This window comes from Aotus nancymaae, unplaced genomic scaffold, assembly GCF_030222135.1.
Source record: "Aotus nancymaae isolate 86718 unplaced genomic scaffold, 86718_ANA_hifiasm-v0.15.2.pri h1tg000004l, whole genome shotgun sequence".
Lineage (NCBI taxonomy): Eukaryota > Metazoa > Chordata > Mammalia > Primates > Aotidae > Aotus > Aotus nancymaae.
The window spans coordinates 68,791,309-68,812,375 of record NW_026988415.1 but is presented as its reverse complement, the minus strand read 5'-3'; the positions used below and the strand labels follow the sequence as shown (position 1 = coordinate 68,812,375).

The following is a 21,067-nucleotide window of genomic DNA, read 5'->3' as shown; positions in this document are numbered from 1 at the left end:
ATCCTCCCATCTCAGCCTCCCAAGTAGCTAGGACCACAGCTATGTGCCACCACACACAGCTAATTTTAGCTAATTTTGTTTATTTTTTGTAGAAATGGGCACTGTGTTGCTCAGGCTGGTCTTGAACTCCTTGGCCTCTGGAAGTGCTGGGATTACAGGCATGAGCCACCCTGATCGACTCTTTTAGTTCTTTAAGCATAGCTTCACTTAGGTCTTTGAACAGATTTATAGTGGCTGCTTTGTCCTCTAAGTTCAACATCTGACCTAGTTCAATGAAGTCCATTTCCCTGCAGCATGCAGCCTCTGTGTTGCTCCTCAGAGGTCACAGTCTTGGGCACGTGCACAGTATGTACCACCGGTGATATTGTGATTTTATCTGGGCTCTGTGTCTCTTTACCTAAGATCCTCTTTTAGCTTCTGGATCATCTACCTCTAGTAATACCACAACCAGCTATTAGCCCCAGCTTCTTAATTCCACTAGTGTTTTTAAACAATGCTCTGGGATATAAATTATTCCATATTAAAATTGGGTCTTTTCAAGTCTTCAAGGCTTGTCCAGACCCTAAAAGTGTTCTTCTTAGTTTTTTCCCTGGTTCTCTCTGTTAAACTTCTATGTGGGGAACCATTCTGCAGCTGCTACTAGACTCATACAGTTTCCGATGCCCTCTTGATTGCTTACCACCAAGATTGTCATTGTTCCTGACAACACCAGAGGCAAAAACTTCTTCACTCTCTTTTCCAAATAAAGGTAGACTCCTTAGGGAGAGCTAAGGAGCTCTCCATTCTTAAGGGTCATCTCACCTCATGGACAGATGCTCTGCTCTACTACACTAGACGTTAGAGGTAGGGAGAGCAGCTTTCCAGAATGACATCCCTCCTTTATGAGCAGGGTGCTAGGAAGGAATGGTAGCTGTGGCTTTTCTCAACTTGTTTTTCCTAGCATTAAATATGCACCCTGTGAGTGAGCTGGGAAAGAGTGATCAGAGACACAGTATTGTTGGTCCACCATGCTCGAGATAGAGATTCCATTCTACCAATGGGAGCTGACTGGGGGAAGGGCTTTCTAGTCCTCGTGGCCTCACCAAGGTGGAATAAAACTTCTGCAACATGGAGCCTAGAATTAATGGATGAGAGATTACAGCAGCCTATCCTCCTAGGGTCAAACTGTTGCCCTGTACTAGGAGCTGGAGGAAGAGAGAGCTCCATGTTATTGACTATACCCAACTAGAATAGAACTTCCATCATGCTAAACTGGGGGGTAGGGATACATTGACAAAAAGAGTCAAACTCTGTAAAATATTTGAAGATATTTATTCTGAGCCAAATAGGAGTGACCACGGCCTGTGACACAGCCCTCAGAAGGTCTAGAGAACATGTGCCCAAGATGGTCAGAGTGCTGTTAGGTTTTATTCATTTTAGAGGGGCATGAGACATCAATCAAATACATTAAAGGTATACATTGGTTTGGTTCAGAAAGGTGAAACAACTTGAAGTGGGAGCTTCCAGGCCACAGGTAAATTTTTTAATTTCCTGGTTGACAATTGGTTGAGTTTAAGAACCTGGGATCAATAGAAAGTAAATGTTTAGGTTATGATAAAGGATTGTGGAGAACAAAGTTTTATTGTGCAGAGGAAGCTTTTAGCTAGCAGGCTTCAGAGAGAATAGGTTGTAAAATGTTTCTTATCAGACTTAAAATCCGTGTTGATGTTAATACCAAAGAGGTATAATAAGGCATATTCGACCCCCATTTTCCATCATGTCCTGAAACAGTCTTTCAGGTTAAATTTTTAAAGAGCCCTGGCTGAGGAGGGAAGTCCATTCAGATGGTTGGAGAGCCTTAGAATTTTATTTTTGGTTTACATGTTCCCCCTTTTGGCCAATATTTGCCAGAGGGAACATTAAAGGCCAACAAATCTTTATTTTGTCCCATAGCATTGTCAGGGTGGCATGGCTGCCTGCACCAGGTCCATCCTGTCTCTTGGGCTCCTTATGGCCCAGGGTCTTAAGAGTCAAAAGACTTATAGCTGATTGATTGCTCTAGGCCAGAAAGGAATGGATGTGGACAGGCATTTATTACCTCTTAAAATTATTATTTTAAGTAAAAAGCCAACAAACAAAAACAAAAAGGCAAAGTTGCAAAACTGACTTATTTTTAACTTCTAGCTGTTGAGCTACAGTAAGCTTGGTTTTACTTACAGACTTTCAGCAATTAGCTAAAGAAAACACAAGCATTGCTCTAGAAAAATTTATATATATATATATATTTGCAACTTATAACTTATAACTGGGAGTATTTTACCCAGAAAGCCTTGTCATGAAGTATCGTAATCCTGTCAGTAAATATTTTTCTTTAATTCTATAGGACGCAGAAAATTCTGTATGATTGGGGTGGATGCAAAAGTGACACATAATAGTTTAGAAGGCTTGTTTTACCAGCTGTTTAGGCATCTTTGTATCCCCTTTTGATTTGGAGGGTCTGATCTTGACCTAATTTTATCCCTCAAAACTGGCCCTTACAATCTCATGTGCCCACCTCTTCCATGACAGTTCCTGGGCCTAGAGGGAGGGTGCTTGTATAGTGTTAGCAGCTGGGCATTTGCAGTGAATAACAGATCTGGGACCAGTGGGATGCCCAATGAGGGAGAGGCATCTCTAGTCTTTAGAATACAATAATTTTGGTTTACTTGGAAATAAAACAAGGAGAGATAAATAACATTTATAGTTTGACAATTAAAAGAGTATTTGTGTGTCAGAACAGAAAAAAGAACCTATTCCATTAGGGCACCAACTAAAAATATGAAGAAAAATTATAATCTGGTACTCCTTAGGATTATTGTAGCCAAGTAATAATTTATGATTCTCTGCACTTAAAAAAAATGTTAGGGTTGAAATCTAGTACCAAGTTTTACACTTTCCTTTGAAACAATTGTTCTAGCCCCCACCACTCTTTTTTTGTCTATTGAAGATAAATTATAGTAAGACCAATTTGTGTGCAAAGTAAGTTTTAGGCTTATTGTACTTGGCCTGATTATTTACATAAAATGTAGCAAGAATTGATTGTCAATATAGGTTTTAGGTTGGCTTTACTGGAACTTTACCCAAAAATATACCATTTTAGTTAAAGTCTTGGTAAAATAACAGGTGTCTCTAATTGTTCTGTTTTAAAAGAGTCTTACTGAATGTATGCAAATAAGTATATTGTTATAAAATCACAATCTGAACTTTGGGGAATTTAGAAAGGTAAATATGCTTATAAAAACATACTTCATCCAGATAGCTCAAAAGAAAAAAATTTTTTGACTCTTCTTTAACCAGAGCAGCGGCTTTCAAACAAAATGTTTGTTTATCTTGGAAATGCCATTCACAAGCCAAACAGTTCATGAGAGCTGTCTATCAGGAACTGTAGAATCTAGCAGCTCCTCAAAGAGTTAGAATTAGTCCTAGGAAAGAGGCTCCTTTCTTATCATTAACACCTCCTTATATTCCCAGGTAGCAAGATTCTATGTAAACCATTTTTATTTTATTATGGAACTCTTTGGGGCAACAATATCTCCATTAACATAGGGATAGCTTCAGTTAACATTCAGATTAAGGCAGTAAATGCCCCTCAAATGGAAATTCTCTAGTTCAGTCTTTGTGGTTGGGAAGTACTCATAGTGTTTTGTCATTACCCCCAGTAAATGCTCTACAAAGGGCTTTAAAGTGGAGGATTTGTCCGGATTAGCACTCCAGCTTCTACCCTATACTTTGGGGACTTAGGCAATTTTACTAGTTCCCATTTAGTGTGTCCAATTACCATTTCTCAAAAGAGTAGATTTACATGCTGTCAGTTTATAGTAGAAAACGGGAAACATCTCCCAGTCAGATGCAGTACCCATCTTCATAAGACATTTAGGTAAAGAGGTTGCAACTATCTTACATAAAGCTTGTTTAAACATCTTAAATTTTATAATTCTATTAACCTGTAGGTTTTTATGTTCTGGTCCCAGGAACTTTTTTTTTCCCCTCAGATCATTTTACCTTTTTTGGTGAAAAAGGATTTAAGTTCCCAGCAGAGAGTTGCATTTGTAAGACCCATTGAGAGGGCTGGGTGCAGTGGCTCACGCCTGTAATACCAGCACTTTGGGAGGCCGAAGCAGGCAGATCATGAGGTCAGGAGTTCAAGACCAGCCTGGCCAGCATGGTGAAACCCAGTCTCTACTAAAAATACAAAAAATTAGCCAGGCATAGTGGTGTGCACCTGTAGTCCTAGCTATTTGGGAGACTGAGGCAGGAGAATCACTTAAACTTAGGAGGTGGAGATTGCAGTGAGCCAAGATCCAGCCACTGCACTCCAGCCTGGGCAACAGAGTGAGACTCCATCTCAAAAAAAAAAAAAAAAAAAAAGACCCATTGAGGGACAGCAAATTCTATAAGGCTTCTCAAATAGTCCTATGATTCTGTGGGAGGGGCACCCATGTAATAAGGGGTCTCTTACCAAATTTACCATGACCTGGGTAATAGGCATATTCAGTGGGAGGATATCCCAGTCATTATAAAGCTAGTTCCACATGGCTCCCATAAGAAGCATATTAACTGCTTCATTTGGGTGCTCTACTTGGCGTTTTATAGGGAGAGTTGGGTAGTCCCCTTTACAGGGCAAACAGACCTTATAGTGGCATTTATCTGGCTGACTAGGCTGCTCATTGTCTCAGAAATAACCCCTTGTGCATTTGGATCACATATACTTATCAGTGATTGCTCAATCGTGAGATGTGGGTCCTGCATTAACCCAAACAAGCCCTTAATTTCTACAGAATTTAAAATTAAGGATTTTGTTCTTAAAGTAGTTATTTTTACAATCCACTATAGTAAATATTTTTTTCAGGAAGTAGATGGTACCAATTTACAAAATGGAATAATCCCTTTACATTATACCCTCTGTTTTTAACAGTTACTTGGTTTTGCCCTTCCTCTGCATTGACTTTTTGGTAGCCACAGGTCTCAGAGTTAACTTTTGTTGCCCTGGCATAATTGTTGGGGTTTTTTTTCTGTTTAGTTTTATCTATATAATTTTCTCTTCATTTTAAAGCAATTCTTAAATAGTTTAACTGGAAAAAAACACAATTTTTTAAGAAAAGTCAACATCTTTGTGACTTATAAACTTCACCAGAAACATATTTTATGCTTTTACTATTTTAACTCTTAGTAACCCAAATTCCCAGTGAAAATTCTCAGTTATCTTTGAACATAACATGACTTTAAGATTTTAAGTTACTGGAGAGAGTGGAGATTAAATTTATCGAATTAATTTTACCAAAGATTACCAAAGTCATGTGAATTAAAAGGTATTGGAACTAGCTTCTACTAGTCTAATAAGCACTCACTTTCAAAAAAATTACTTGATTAGAGCTCTTCCATGTAGCTTGGTAGTGAAATCTCACTTCCATATAACAAATATAAAGATGGAAATATAACAGGCACACAGAATAAAAAGGCAGGTCCAAAATATATTCTTTTACTTTAGGTACTTAATAAAAGTTACAGGAGCCAACAAAAGGTAAAGGAGAGAGCTATTATCCAAGACCTTTTTAAAGAGAAAGAGTTGAATCTTTGAGATGTTTAGCTGAAGAATTTTAAATAGATAGATTATAGAACTTAAAAACTAAAAACTTTTTGTATTAAGTCAATAATTAAAATCTTGTTTTAACCAATTATTTAGTTTTGTATTAGTGTATATAGTTTTAATAGCAAAAACTCACCTCTAGAAAGACTATTATAATTTCTTCTTAATCATAGCCAACTAAATTATACAACCCTTTTTCAAAAAGAAAATCCTTTTTACTAACATTATTATGACTTACACAGACCATTCACAACATGTTTGGACTTTTTGTTTTGTCCTAAATATCTCTCTTTCCTTTTTTTTTTTTTAAACCAAATTTCTTTACTTGAAGGAATGGTACAAAGAACTTCAGTGGATGTTTTGGTATAACTTATAGAAAAGGTAAAGGAAATCCCAACATGCATGTACTGACTTGGTGACCAGAGAAGTCACCCCAGGGCTATGGGGAAATTAGCCTAAGGCTTAGCTTTCATTATCGCTGTCTCTCAGGGTGTGCTTGTCAAAGAGATATCCTGCTAAGCCCAATCAGCGTGCTCTCATCTTGCACAAGTTGGTCACGTGGTCACCCAATTCTTTGATGGATTTCACCTGCTCATTCAGGTAATGTGTCTCAATGAAGTCACATAAATGGAGGTCATTTTTGTCAGTGGCCAGTTTGTGCAGTTCCAGTAGTGATTGATTCACATTCTTTTCCAAATGTAATGCACACTCCATCATATTCAACCTGCTCTTCCAGTCATCATGATCTGGTTTCTTGATATCCTGAAGGAAGATTTGGCCACCTCGTTGGTTCTGCACCTTCATCAGTTTCTCAGCTTGTTCCCTCTCCTCATGAGACTGGTGAAGAAAGTATTTGGCAAAGTTCTTCAAATCCATGTCATCGCAGTCAAAGTAGTAAGACATGGACAGGTAGACTTAGGAGGCGTAGAGCTCCAGGTTAATCTGGCAGTTGATGGCAGCCTCTGAGTCCTGGTGGTAGTTCTGGTGCACCTGCAAGGAGGACACTGTCATCACGGCGGTGGCTAAGGAGAGGCAGCAGCAGCGGTGACTAAGGAGAGGCAGCAGCAGCGGTGACTAAATGGCACTGGAGTGGTGGCGGGGGACTTGGGGCGGTCCAAGGGCGCAGTGTGGAGGTGACAGAGGGCTGGCTATGGATGGCTGGCTGGGGTGGGGGATGAGCGCCAGTTTCCATCCAAGCACTGTTGAAGCAGGAAACTGCAGCGACTCTCAGCAAAGAATGTCTCTATCTCTCTTTCTTGAACAACCCAGTCATTTTATTTTAGGACAAAAATTTACCATACAAGATTCTTTCTTATACAAAATTACTTTCATTTTTACCTTCTTTACCAAAAAATACCTCTTTGTATCTTTAACTTTCTTTCCATCTCTTATTTTCTGGTTCCTTTTACCTTGTTTTATACATAATCCTTAAATAAGCTTAGAATTAGATGAAGATATTTACCTTTTAATAAGAATACTTTTAAAAGTTTTACTATACTTTTTAAATTGGAAATTATCCAGATACTTAATATTTATTAATAACCTTAGATCCTAAATTATGACGAGTTTGTTTACAAGCATTTATTCCATTATATTTACCTGATTAACTTATTTAATAGTTTACCTAGATTATTTACAAAAACTGTGACAGTCATTCTTTAAGTTACTTCCCTGTTAACCATTTTGGTAGCTGTGAATTTCAGGTGTTTCCTTAAGTAAGAACGTTAAGGTTAAATATAAGGGTGTTTCTTACCAATAACTCAGGATTTAGCTGTTTTCATTAAACCAACAATATTCCATCTTATCAAAAACTATACAAGCAAAGATCATTCTGTCTTGGGCTGGGTTTTACAGTTTTAGAAACCCTTATTACTAATCTTATAGTACTGCAGGAATAAGCATGAAACAACTTGATCAATAAACATAAGCAAAAATGCTAATAATTCTTAAGACATTTCTAATATTATTTTACCAATAATTTTAAAGCTGGCTTTTTTATTAAAGATTTTACTTAAGTGATGTGAACTTTAAAAAGCATTTGAGGCTGAGTGCTGTGGCTCACACCCGTAATTGCAGCACGTTGTGAGGCCAAGGCAGGTGGATCACCTGAGATCAGGAGTTCGAGACCAGCATGACCAACATGGAAAAACTTCATCTCTACTAAAAATACAAAAAATTAGCTGGGTGTGGTGGTACATGCCTGTAATCCCAGCTACTTGAGAGGCTGAGGCAGGAGAATCGCTTGAACCCAGGAGGCGGAGGTTGCAGTGAGCTGAGATTGTGCCATTGCACTCCAGCCTGGGCAACAAGAGCAAAACTCCATCTCAAAAAAAAAAAAAGCATTGACTAGTCTTTTTTTGATAAAATATTTTATTTACGCACTTTTGTTTTTCTTTAAGCCAATTAATTAGAGCTCTTTTATATACTTTTAGTAGTGAAACATTGTGTACACAACACATAAATACATCGATGTATTAGGCATGCCAGTAGAAGTACATCTTGTAGATTCATAAGACCTCTTTGTTTCCTAACTTAGACTTTTTTTTTTTTTTTTTTTTTTTTTGAGACGGAGTTTCGTTCTTGTTACCCAGGCTGGAGTGCAATGGCGCGATCTCGGCTCACCGCAACCTCCGCCTCCTGGGTTCAGGCAATTCTCCTGCCTCAGCCTCCTTAGTAGCTGGGATTACAGGCACGCACCACCATGCCCAGCTATTTTTTTGTATTTTTAATAGAGACGGGGTTTCACCATGTTGACTAGGATGGTCTCGATCTCTTGACCTCATGATCCACCCGCCTCGGCCTCCCAAAGTGCTGGGATTACAGGCGTGAGCCACCGCGCCCGGCTTACTTAGACTTTTAAGTTCTTGATAACTTGGCTATTTAGCTGACAACCTAGGGAGTTGTCAGCTAAATAGCCCTAAATTTGCATACTTTTAATATGCAACAACTCTTAGGTGAAAAATAAGATAGCAAAGTTTACATCTCAAGGTACCAAGAGAGGAAGTCTGGTGTAATAGAGGGAAATTAAAACAAATTTAATTTGCCAATTAAACGTAAAATAGAAGTCTATTATAAAGGTCTTTTAAAGTATATATACATACACATACACACATACAAAGATCCTAAGGCTTTTAGTTCAGAACTTTAGCCATGAGATGATAAATACAAATTCACTGGCATGCAAAAAAAAAAAAAAAAAAATACCTGTAATCCCAGCACTTTGGGAGGCCGAGGCGGGTGGATCACGAGGTCAAGAGATCGAGACCATCCCGGTCAACATGGTGAAACCCCGTCTCTACTAAAAATACAAAAAATTAGCTGGGCATGGTGGCGCATGCCTGTAATCCCAGCTACTCAGGAGGCTGAGGCAGGAGAATTGCCAGAACCCAGGAGGCGGAGGTTGCGGTGAGCCGAGATCGCGCCATTGCACTCCAGCCTGGCTAACAAGAGTGAAACTCCGTCTCAAAAAAAAAAAAAAAAAAAATAGTTAGATCCAGGTAGTGTTTGTTATCTCAGTAGGAAAGTGACAGCAGATTTAAAGCAGGCATAAAAGAAAATAGAGAAAAAGAGAACTCAGGAACTTTGCAGTTTGCAGGTCGACCTTAGGACTCTTTTTCCTTAATGTAAATGTGCACAATGACCATACTATTTCCATTTTACATAAACTCTAGCAAGTAAAGGTGCCATAAAACCAATGGAGTGCCCCAAAGGGGGTCATTCTCCTTGTTTTCTCCTCATTCTTAGATTGTTTCCCACACTTTTTTTTTTGAAAGGAGGAACTGAGCTGTGGCCTGGGGCTTTTGTGGAGTGGGTTGAAATTGTGCTGCTTACAGGCAGTACTTCACAGTGTGTCACCACCGAATCCTTGTGCCCTCTTACTTACCTCAGTTTTCCTCTCTGGAGGATTAAGCCCCTCTAGGAGGGCTCAAATTGTGGAGTCACCAGCTCCTATATATGTTTCCTGGATGAGCCTTTTTTTTTTTTTTTTTGACACAGACTCTCGCTTTGTCACCCAGGCTGGCAACCTCCACCTCCCGGGTTCAAGCAATTCTCCTGCCTCAACCTCCTGAGTAGCTGGGACTACAGGCACACACCACCATTCCTGGCTAATTTTTGTACTTTTAGTAGAGATGGAGTTTCACCACATTGGCCAGGCTGGTCTCAAACTCCTGACCTTCTGATCCACCCACCTGAGCTTCCCAAAGTGCTGGAATTTCACAGGTGTGAGCCACTGTGACTGGCTGGATGAGCCTTTTTTAAAACTAATTTTGTTGGGGGTTCCCTGTAGGGCCACTGCACATCATGGGGGGTTAACCCCCACAGACATTTCCATGAAGCCCCCGGTCACCTAGGGGCACCTTTTGGCTGGGAGAAGCAAATGCGCTTTCTCTTCAGAGATTAAAAAAACACAGTCTCTCATTTACCTATAAAAACAGCAGTATAGTTCCTCACGCAAATATGCACAGACAAACCAAAGTGAGATTAATTTTGGGAGAAAATGCAATGGAGAAGATTCTTTAGAATGCACCTCTGAACTAGAAGTAGGATCCTTAAACAACTTCCTAGGAGAAAAATAAAATAGCTCAGAATAAATCAAGGACCATTAACCAAAGGGAAGGCCAAGGCTCAGGAGGACTTACCAGTTCCACGGAAGGAGAAGCTCGAAGTCAGGGAGGCTTCAATGGGCCTCTTCTGGTACCTTAGCTCTGAGTTTGGGCAAACTTCTTCTGGGTCCTGAGTCCGCTCTGAGGTCCCACGTTGGATGCCAAATTATTGTCAATGAAAAGAGTCAAACTCTGCAAAATATTTGAAGAGACTTATTCTGAGCCAAATATATGTGACCATGGCCTGTGATGCAGCCCTCAAAAGGTCCTGAGAACATGTGACCAAGATGGTCTGGGTGCAGTTTGGTTTTATACATTTTAGAGGGCCATGAAACATCAATCAAATAACATTTAAGACATACATTGATTTGGTTCAGAAAGGTGAAACAACTTGAAGTTGGGGCTTCCAGGCTATAGGTAAATTTTAAAATTTCCTGGTTGACAATTGGTTGAGTTTGCTTAAGGACTTGGGATCAATAGAAAGGAAATGTTTGGGCTAAGATAAAGGATTGTGGAGACCAAAGTTTTATTGTGCAGAGGAAGCTTTTAGCTAGCAGGGTTCAGAGAGAATACATTGTAAATGTTTCTTATCAGACTTAAAGTCTGTGTTGATGTTAATACCGGAGAGGTATAATGAGGCATGTTCAACTCCCACTTCCCATTATGGCCTGAAACAGTCTCTCAGATTAAATTCTAATAGAGCCCTGGCTGAGGAGGAAGTCCATTCAGATGGTTGGGGACTCTTAGAATTTTATTTTTAGTTTATAAATGGGAGCAGGTTATGGCTCAAATACTAGAGACTCTTGCTATTCTTACCAAGATTTATTAGAGTTTCTTGAATGGATGTTCCTTCATTTGCTGTAGGCATTTAGGACAATTTCCAGAGACTTTGAATAGTTGATTTTTAAATGAATTTCACCAGTTGCAGTTTTTCCTTTTGGGTGCACCGGGCTCCTCATACTCCCATTCTGGAACTGGAACCATCTCTGTTAAGTTTGTAAACACCTCCACACACAGATTTCTTCAATCTGTCTAACAACAAAACACTGCCCTGGGATAGGAAGACCCCACCTAAGCAGTACAGTAGGAGAAGCCTGGAATTTAAGGCACAAATTGGGACTAGACACTCTTGGCAAATTTGTCTATCCTAGCGACTTGCCATTTAAAATGACTAAACACAAGGTGGGACATAGGGGATCAGAAGGGAGCAAGTGAGGCCATACCTTCCCCCATACTCCCTACCCTGAGTCTCTCTCCTAAGAGATGAATAGAGGTGGTGGGAGGGAGACTCATAGTAGAGAGAGGATACAGCTCTCTATAGCAAAGCAGATTAGAGTAGCTCCATTGGCCCCCTAGGGAAAGAGCCACAGGGAGGCGACTTGGGTTTCACAAGAAAAAGTACCTTCTTAGGGTAAAGTCCATAAAGGGCTGCCTCAGCAAGAAGTGAGCTCCCTGTCATCACTGAGGTTATTATGGAAGTAAAGGGTGGAGGGTCACATGTCCAGGACCCTGTATCATTCATCTACAGTTAGAATCCCATGACCCTTGGGTACCTATTGACCCTAAAATGCATTGATTCTCTGTGTTTGGAGAAGGAACTCTGCCCAGATTTGTCTGGCCAAATCAGGTGATTCCTAGGATTTTTGACATAATAAGAGTTCAGAAAAACCCCAGGGACCACAGGCCTTTCCTGGGGTTTTGCAAAGGAGCAGCATTAGCATTCATTACTCATTCATTACTGCTCTAATCAGCATCTTAATTGCCAGTCTTACTCTCAGTCTTTATACTTAGTACCTGGTGCATATTCATCCTCCACCCACAACAGGTCCAGCTAAGCTTGGGGGCAAACATGAGATTCCCCAGACCATCTGCATTCCGCCTTCTCTGCCTCCCCCTTTTAGAGAGCTCAGGAAATTGGTTTTAATCCACCAAGCTCCCGTTGCTTAGTAACAGAAGCACCTGCTCCTAGCAACCGGGAACCACAAAGATGCTGCAGAAAGAGGGGGCTGTCTGGGCCCTGCTCTTGCTCAGCTACTGACAGCTGGCCTCCCCAATGTTTCCCTCACCCAGCACGGACAATCTGTCTCAGATGCCTGTTCTTGAAAAGCTGATCTCTGGGGCAGCTGCTGACCTCACCCCTCAACATGCCTGCCTGGAGCCCCTCTGAATCCCACCTCCCAGGCCAGCAGGAGTCAGCTCATGATCATAACAGGGTGGCCCTGGGAAGTGCTCTCACTGGAGAGGGACAGAGGTCACCAGCTGTGTTGGTTTCTTCAGTCTGGCCTGGTGGGTGAGAGTAGGGTGTCCCACACAGTCGCCTACAGCCCTGGGTGAGAGCAATTCCTGCCTGAGTTGGAGGTGGGGGAGCGTGTTGTAATCCAGCCCATTTGAGCCTGAAGACAGGCAAGGAACCATATGAGATAATTCCCTCCTAGAGATCAGGAAACTGCGAGTCAGGACAGGCTCGGGCCTACCCAGCCTTTCGGTGACAGCCGGGTCTAAAGCAGTGCCAGAACGTGGGGCTCCCGAGTAGAGTCAGCACCCATGAGAGTGTCAGGCCACTGTGCAGCGCCAGAGACTTCTGCTTCCCCTCCTCAAAGGACAGCAAGGACACGTTTCTCCACCACCTAAGAAGACCCCTGCCCCCTTGCCTTCCGGGATGGCTCCAGCTTAGGGTGATCACCAATGCAGATGTTTCCATTTGACGAACTGCTTTCCTAGAACTGTTGACATAACAATAAGAGTTCAGAAGTGCCCAGGTGAGGTCTGTCCAGAGCTCTAACTCTGTGTTCCCACACTAATTGGCATCTTCCTTAGTCACAGATCTCCCTGGCCTTCACAGGAGGTGCAGGTGGGTGCATTCCCTCTCCGTCTCTCTGGAGCCTCAAGCTCTGAAAATGGGGCCGTCCCCCCGGAGTAAATCATGGAAAGTGGGTGTGCTGAGGACCCTGCTCCGAATCCCGTCCCCCCTGCCCCTGGGCCAGACTCTGAGGCAAGAACAAGCCTTCAGGCTGTGAGCTTCTTTCTTGGCTTCTCCCCTCCCTTTCCCCCTTCTCCCTCACAAGAAAAGGGCTTCTGGTTTCTGCTTTCCATTGCCTGGCAACCGAACCAGCTGCCACAGGCTGAGTGGAGCAGCACAGATGCTGCTCGATGAGGGGCTGAAATGAGGGGGTGCAGTTGCTGTCTCCAGTCGTAATCCCCCATCAGCAATGCTGCTGGTGCTCACAAATTGGATACAAGGCTTTTTTTCACATTTGCCAGCGTGATGTCTATTTGAAAAGTCTTTCAAAGGCGGACAGATATGCCACAGTTGGGTAAACTGCTCCATCCTTTGCTATTTCATACTTAAAATGTGTTGTTATGGATAATTTCAAGCCTATACACAAATGGAAGGGCATAGTGAGCCCTCCTGTACACAGCATCCAGCTTCAGCGATTGTCAGCACCTGGCCAGACACACATCATTGGATCCATAAGTATTTCAGTACGGACCTCTGAAACATAAGAACCCTTTTAGCATAACTACGGTGTCATTATAATACCTAAAGTAATTAGTAATCATGCCATAATATCATCAAATGCCCAGGGAATGTCTAAACTTTGAATGTCTCATGTCTCATCAATGTTATGGAGGGTTTATGTTATTGTGGTTTTTTTCCTCTTTATTGTAGTCAGGATCTAAATAAAGTTCGCTCATTAATCTATGAGTTCCTCCTCCTGAATATCCTGAAATGACAAGGAACTAGGATTGTCCTGGAAAGCACTACCTGCAGGCTCTTCCTGAGACCCCCGTGAGCTCCGCTTTGAATAACAGAAGCTATTGCTAGTTCCCAGATTTTGAGATGAGACTGAGATTCAAGGCAGTGAAATGAAGAGCTCAATGTCCCCCAGCTACTGAGGGACTGGATCAGGTTGTTAACTCATAGCAGGAGTCCAAGCGCCTGTGTGTGCCCTGATGACCACACTCTGACACCCCTACCTGCCCCACCTCCAGAAAGATGAGGGAAGCCTTTATGAAGGGGGCAGAAAAGGCCTCCACCACTCCTGCCCGCACCCTCGTGCTAGTCCAGGTCCTACCCAGGATCTGTCAAGACCAGTGCAATCCCATCTTCTGTGACCTCCCCTGCCCATTTCTCTCTTTCCTGGTGACTGCCCTTGGGTACATGTGCCTCAGTCTCCCCCTCGCCCAGCAGAAACCTTGATTCCTAAATATCTGTGCCCCACAACCAAGGTGAGCCTCATCCCGAGCCTTTCGGAAGCAACTCCCCAAAGGGGTGCTGACTGCCTGAGTGAGGGGCCCTGTGTGTGTGCATGTGTGGCAGGGGAGGGTACGTTGCAAGTACAGGGCAGTCTTTGGAGAGACATCCCGGACCCCAGCCGGGGAGCCAGCCACCAGACACTCCAGAGTGGTGGTGTCCCTCTTGTCCTCAGAAGGGGCAAGGGAGTGTCCAGGCAACATCCTGGGCCTGAGCATCCTGAGGACAGGGGCTTTGGCCTCACCTCTCTCTCCCATAGGGCTTTTGCCCTCTGGGGGCCACCGGAAGTTCTCATCTGTACAGCAAAGATACTCGAGACAATCAGCCGGGCTGTTCTGTGGTTGAAGGAGGCCTCTCAGCTTGGAGTAATGGAAATCGCTCTGGCCAGAGCATTCTAGCATCACATCTTGGTCTCTGCTCTTACATCATGCAGCTCAGTGACCCTGGGCGGGGACCTTCTTTTGTGGGTCTCAGTTTCCTTATCTATACAAAGAAGGGGCTGGACCAGCTGCTCTCTAGAGGCCCGTTGGCTTTCAGGTTTCTATAATCTCCAGGAAAAGGAGACCCATACATTCCTTGGTAAATGGTTTCTGGTCTTAATTACCTTTACTGTCAGGAAAGTCTTCCTGCCTGTTTCCTTCTGTCTCTGAGCCTCGTTTCCTCTGGCCGAGACCCTTGTCTAGATAAGTATGTTTATTGTCCCAGAAGCGCCTGGGCAGGCAACAGGCATTTTCATCACCACAACTCAAGTCATGATGGTGGGAGAGTGGGTTATGGACCCCGCCAAGTCCCTGTTCCCGATCCCCAAGGTGTTCAGGAGGTGGCAGTGTTCAGGCCACACACAGATGAGAGATCGTGGAACCGACTGGCTCCTTGCTCTTCAACGACCCCAACTTCCCTATCTTCCAGATAAGGAAGCAGAAACTTTCCCCAGGAAACACAGAGCTGGGGCAGGGAACAGCTGGGGACCCCTCAGGAGGGATCTTTCCTGAGCAGGGGTGGGGATGATGAAGAGGAGAGCCAGTCACCTAAGGAGCAGAGTTGGGGCATGAACTAAAGCCAGTTTATTAAACAGAACCTCAGGGAGCTCCTGGATCCTCCTGGGGAAGACAGGAAGTACACAGAAACACACACACACGTGCACACACCCCACAGGAGAAGAGATTACAAGCATATCTGATTACCAGGTGCCTGAGATGGGACTCTGACTTGTCCACCCCACCCAGGGGCCACGAGTCTCCCAGCAGCTTTATGTATTCAACAAATAGTGACTGAGTTACTGGGCATCAAACAGTAAACCTTGTTGCAAGGACAGAGGACTATCTGTATCTTAGGTTCTTGCCTTGGTGTACTAGAAGAATCGGATCACACCAGGGCTTGGAGGATGAGGGCAAGATTTTATTGAATGGAGGTGGCCCTCAGCAGATGGGGGAAGTTAAAAGGGTATGGAGTGGGATGGTTTTCCCCTGGAGTTGGGCCACTCAGTGGCCTGGGCTTTCCTCTGAGTGTCCCAGCCAAACTCTGAGTCATTCTGCTGGTCAGGGCCTGTAGCTTGCTGGTGCCTGTTGGTGTGTTCCTCTTGATGTCCAGCCACCCGTGTGTACCTCCACTGATGTGCTCATTTCTATGTCCAGCTGCCTGTGTATCCTTCTGCCAATCTGCTCCTCTTGACGTCCAGCAGTTTGTGTGCGTGCTTGCTAGGATTTGGGGGTTCTTATAGGCACAGTATTGGGGGCGTGGCAGGCCAGTGGAGGTCTTGGGAAATGCTGCGTTTCAGCAGGAAAACAAAAATGCCGGTCCTCACTTAAGTCCATAGGCACAGGTCTGGGGGTAGAGCCCTAGCCAGAGACCAAGCCCTTATCCCCTTGTATCATTTAAAGGGACCACACTCTTCCCTTCCCAGCACTTCCCTTCTGTATCACTGGTGTGCCCATTTCTGGAGAAGTCAGTTCTGATTACTTGGAGAAGGTAGCCTTAGAGAACAATTGGTCTCCTCTCTTCAGGACAGACAAGGAAGGTCGAGGATATGGATGACGTTCAGGCACTTTTTGTCATCTCAACGAGAATTTGGTAACTTCTGGGGCTTGGAGGAGAGCTGCAGCTCCCCTTCTTTAGACTAAGGGTTCTCAAAGTTTTTTGTTTTTTGTTCTCAAAGTTTTGGAGTTGTTACTCCAAAGCTCATGGGTAAAGCTTCAGTGTTTTTTCCAAGCAGAAATTGCATATTGAAACTGGGTGCCCTTTCTCTTGCTGGCTGTGGGGATGTAAAGTGTGGGCTGAAGGGCCTCAGTTAATGGCACAATTTCAATCAATTGTTCTGTAAAATGTTTTCTTCTCTTCCCTGCTGATGCAGAGGGCTCAAATGTTTCCTTCTTCAAAGCAGTGTCTGTGATTTAGCTTCCATTGACCTTGATAATGAACATAAAGGTCCCTGAGCAAGGCTGCCCCTTTTGTACAACCTTGCTGCTCTTCTCCTATATATGGGGGTAGGGGGCTGACACAGGAAGGAAGGGGGAAACAAATGAGAAAATGTCCTGTGGATTCTATATGTAATGTGTTCAGTGACATGCAGAGACATTTAAGTGGAATTTTTGAAACCACCTTTGCAAAATGATGACAGTAAGATACATTTGACATAGTTGAGTCCATCTTGCTTCTAACCTCCAAGCAGTCCTTGATCACTCCTGGGCATAGGCCAAGCTAACCTTGAGAGGAATTTAGTTTATGATTTAACCTTAAAGCAAGGATGATAATAGCCTTTGCCAAAACTAAGCAGCCTTTGTAAAACTAATGAAAGGTCACAAGGTTAGGATTATGAAGAGACTGAATTCTGCTAAGATGTAGGGTACAGTTAAATAATAACCAGCCATTGTTCTGGAGGTCACAAGATTTGTAACTTCTCCAGTTACTCTGGTGGATAACGTCACTATTGTAGAACCTAAGATTGGTCTTCTGAGATATTTTTCAGACTTCCGCATTCTGACAACCAACTGACTCCACCCAGAGGCGGACCCCAGACTCATGACGCAACTGATCCTGTGTGCCCCTCTCAACCAGAGGCAGTCTCAACACATGACCATAGTTTTCCACGCCTCTATGATTGCATCCCAAGTCAGTCAGCAGCATGCATTCCCTAGTCCCGTGTCCACCAACTGTCCTTGAAAACCTCTAACCTCTGAGCCTTTGGGGAGACTGATTTGAGTAATAACTCTGTCTTCTTCATGGCTGACCTTGTGTTAATAAAGCTTCTTTCTCTACTGCAATAGCATGGTCTCAGTGAATCGGTTTTGTCTGTGCAGTGGGCAGGAAGAACCCATTGGTTGAGTACACTTTTAAGGAAATACTAAGGAAATGTCTTATTTTAGCTGCCTGGTCAATCCCATTGTTCGGAGTTCTGGGTCTTCCTGTTTTCAAGGCTGGTTTGTAAATCCTAAGCTATTAAGGAGCTGCATGTTTTCTCAAAAAAGCAGATGGGCCCTCTGGTTCCCATCGTGACCCCCTCTCCCACTGACTCTTAATCCACCTGGGGGTTTTTACTTTTGGCTGCTGGCCCAGGTGAGGGATCAGTGCCCATGGAAAACAGTGAGTTTCTAGTCCTTTGGGGCTCAGGGTTTCACCTCTCTTCTCTCTTGGAGGCTGAACCCTACCCCAGTCAGCCTTTGGATGAGGGAGAAGGCACAGGCATGGTGGCATTGGCAACAAATGTCTTTTGAATCAAATTTTAGTCAGGCTCTTCTAGGTTCTCTTCTTGACTATATCTAGACCTTGGCCTCATCCTTGCCAGACATGCATAGCTCCAATTTGCAGTAATCAGGCAAAGTCAGTTTAAAGAGAATTCCCTCATTCTTAATATCTGATTACTCTAGTCTGCTCTCAGAAAGAATCATGTTTGGTCAATCTAGCAAGAATCCTCCCTACCCTTGATGTCTCTTATCAATTGTACCCCCTGGTTGCACCCACCACTACTCTTCTCCTTTAATAAGCATTCCCAGCCCCTCAGAATTCAGTATTCAGCTCCTCATCAATATTCAGAATTGGGCCCAGTTTCATACTGATGTTTTCCTCTCTTGCAATAGTTTCATTTTTCTCTCCTTCTTTCCTTCCTTCCTTCCTTCCTTTCCTTCTTTTCTTTCCTTCCTTCCTTCCTTCCTTCCTTCCTTCCTTCCTTCCTTCCTTCCTTCCTTCTTTCTTTCTTTCTTTCTTTCTTTCTTTCTTTCTTTCTTTCTTTCTTTCTTTCTTTCTTTCTTTCTTTCTTTCTTTCTTTCTTTCTTTCTTTCTTTCTTTCTTTCTCTCTCTCTCTCTCTCTCTCTTCCTCCCTTCCTTCCTTCCTTCCTTCCTTCCTTCCTTCCCTCCCTCCCTCCCTCCCTCCCTTTCTTTTTTTTTAAGAGTTTTACTCTGTCACCCAGGCTGGAGTTCAGTGGCCTGATCTCAGCTCACTGCAACCTCCACCTCCCGGGTTCAAGCAATTATTCTGCCTCAGCCACCTAAGTAGCTGGGATTGCAAGCATGCACCACCACACCTGGCTAATTTTTGTACTTTTAGTAGGGATGGGGTTTTGCCAAGTTGGCCGGGCTGGTCTCAACCTCTGGTCCTCAAATGATCTGCCCACCTTGGCCTCCCAAAATGCTGGGATTACAGGTGTGAGCCACCACACCCCATCATCTCTTGCAATAGTTTCTGAATAAAATCTTTTTTTACTGGTGTTATCCAAAAAACCACCAGGATGGCTAAATAGTAGAAAGGAGAACTTTGTTAGCAATATTAGTCTGCAAGCTGGGAAGAGAAAGTCTCCAGCATAGAGAGAGACCAAAGGCACTCTCTCTTCAAAGCAGGGAAGGACAGACTGGGTCTTATACCTCACAGGGCTAGTATCTCACATATTCAGTTGGTTTTGGGGGAAAGCTATACATATTTATGAGGGGAGCCAAGCACATGCAAGTTGACTAAACATGTATGTAACATACATCCCATGTTCACTTTGTGGTGAGGTTTTAGCATTAAAATGAAGTAGAATTTGGCTTTTTATGTCAAAATTTAAATTATAGGACATAAGACAGTTTGTGAACATTCTCTATAAACTGCCTAAAACTGATGTAAGATCTGCCCCACCCCCATCAGACTTTGGATGAGGGAGAAAAGCCAGGTATGGTGACATCCAGTCCTTTATTTCTCAGAGCTGGTAATTGAGGTCCAGGGAACACAGGGTACTTGACTCTGTTCCAGGAACTAGAAAGCTGGAAACTCCTGTATTAGTCTGTTGTTAGTGATTTAAAACAGTGCTTATTGCAGGGCTTATATTCTGGAATAGAATGTACATTTTAAAAGATTTTTAAGTTATTGGGGTACAGATGGTATTTGGTTACATGAGTAAGTTCTTTAGTGGTGATTTGTGAGATTTTGGTGAACCCATCACATGAGCAGTATACACTGCACCATATTTGTAGTCTTTTATTCCTTGCCCCTCTCCCACTCTTCCCCCAAAGTCCCCAAAGTCCACTGTATCATTCTTATGTCTTTGCATGCTTATAGTTTAGCTCCCACATATCAGTGAGAACATACAATGTTTGGTTTTCCAGAATGTACAATTTTTGATGAATCTCTCAGAGGCAATATCAAACTCACTGTAATTCTGAGCTTCCTCCTTGCATGCTATTTACTTTGTTTCACAGTTGGACAAACTGAGTTCTAGGTAACAAAGGTCATTTGCACAAAGTTCTATGGCAATCAATTGCAGAACTCAAAGTAAGGTTTGGGGGTGTGCTGGAGCCCATGAAGTGCTGCACACAAAGACACACTGTTGCATAATGGGCATTCCACACATTTGGGCTAGCTAAAGGAGGGGTGTATGTGTGGGGGACATAAGACCCCTTCATTAGCAGCCTGAGGGGAGTGGCTGTCCTCATCTCCCTGCCCCAGGACTATATTTAATTCCTACATGTCAGGTCTCTTACATTAGCTCACTGAATCCTCACAAAACAATCATTTAGTTAGTACTTTAATAAGGTCCATTTTTTGGATGAGGAAACTGAGGACTAGAGACATGAAATAAGTTGCTCAAGGTCGAATAGAAAGTAAAGACCTGGAGCAGTGGCTCATGCCTGTAGTCCCAGCACCTTGGGAGGCCAAGGTGGGCAGATGGCTTGAGCCCAGGAGTTCAAGACCAGCCTGGGCAACATGGCAGAAACTCCATCTCTACAAAAAATACAAAAATTAGCAGAGTGTAGTGCTGCACCCGTAGACCCAGCTGCTCAGGAGGCTGAGGTCAGAGGATCACTTGAGCTTGGAAGGTTGAGGCTGCAGTGAGCCATAATCATGCCACTGTACTCCAGCCCAGGTGACAGAGCAAGACTGTCTCAAACAAGCAAACAAACAAACAAACAAAAGACACAAATAGCAAGTGCATACACCTTGTTCTTAAATCTATGTCTGTCTGACTCAGAGCCTGCACATTTACATTATACAAACATTATAGAAAGATTAATCCAGCCCATCCCTGACGCTTTAGTAGCCAGGAAAAAAAATTAAAGAAGGCAACCAGCCTTCCCTGGATTGATTAACTTGTCATCTTCCCCAGGCAGACCATCCGAGGTTTCCTTCCTAATGTT

At 43.2% G+C, this 21,067-nt stretch overlaps 1 protein-coding gene and 1 pseudogene across 1 annotated transcript in view; one reads left to right on the top strand and one right to left on the bottom strand.

Moving 5' to 3' along the window:
- The window catches only part of SLC16A2 (solute carrier family 16 member 2), a 100,285-nt gene that overhangs the window by 54,137 nt on the left and 25,081 nt on the right, over positions 1 to 21,067 (top strand). The window lies entirely within an intron of this gene.
- On the bottom strand, positions 6,068 to 6,616 carry LOC105732905 (ferritin heavy chain-like; annotated as a pseudogene).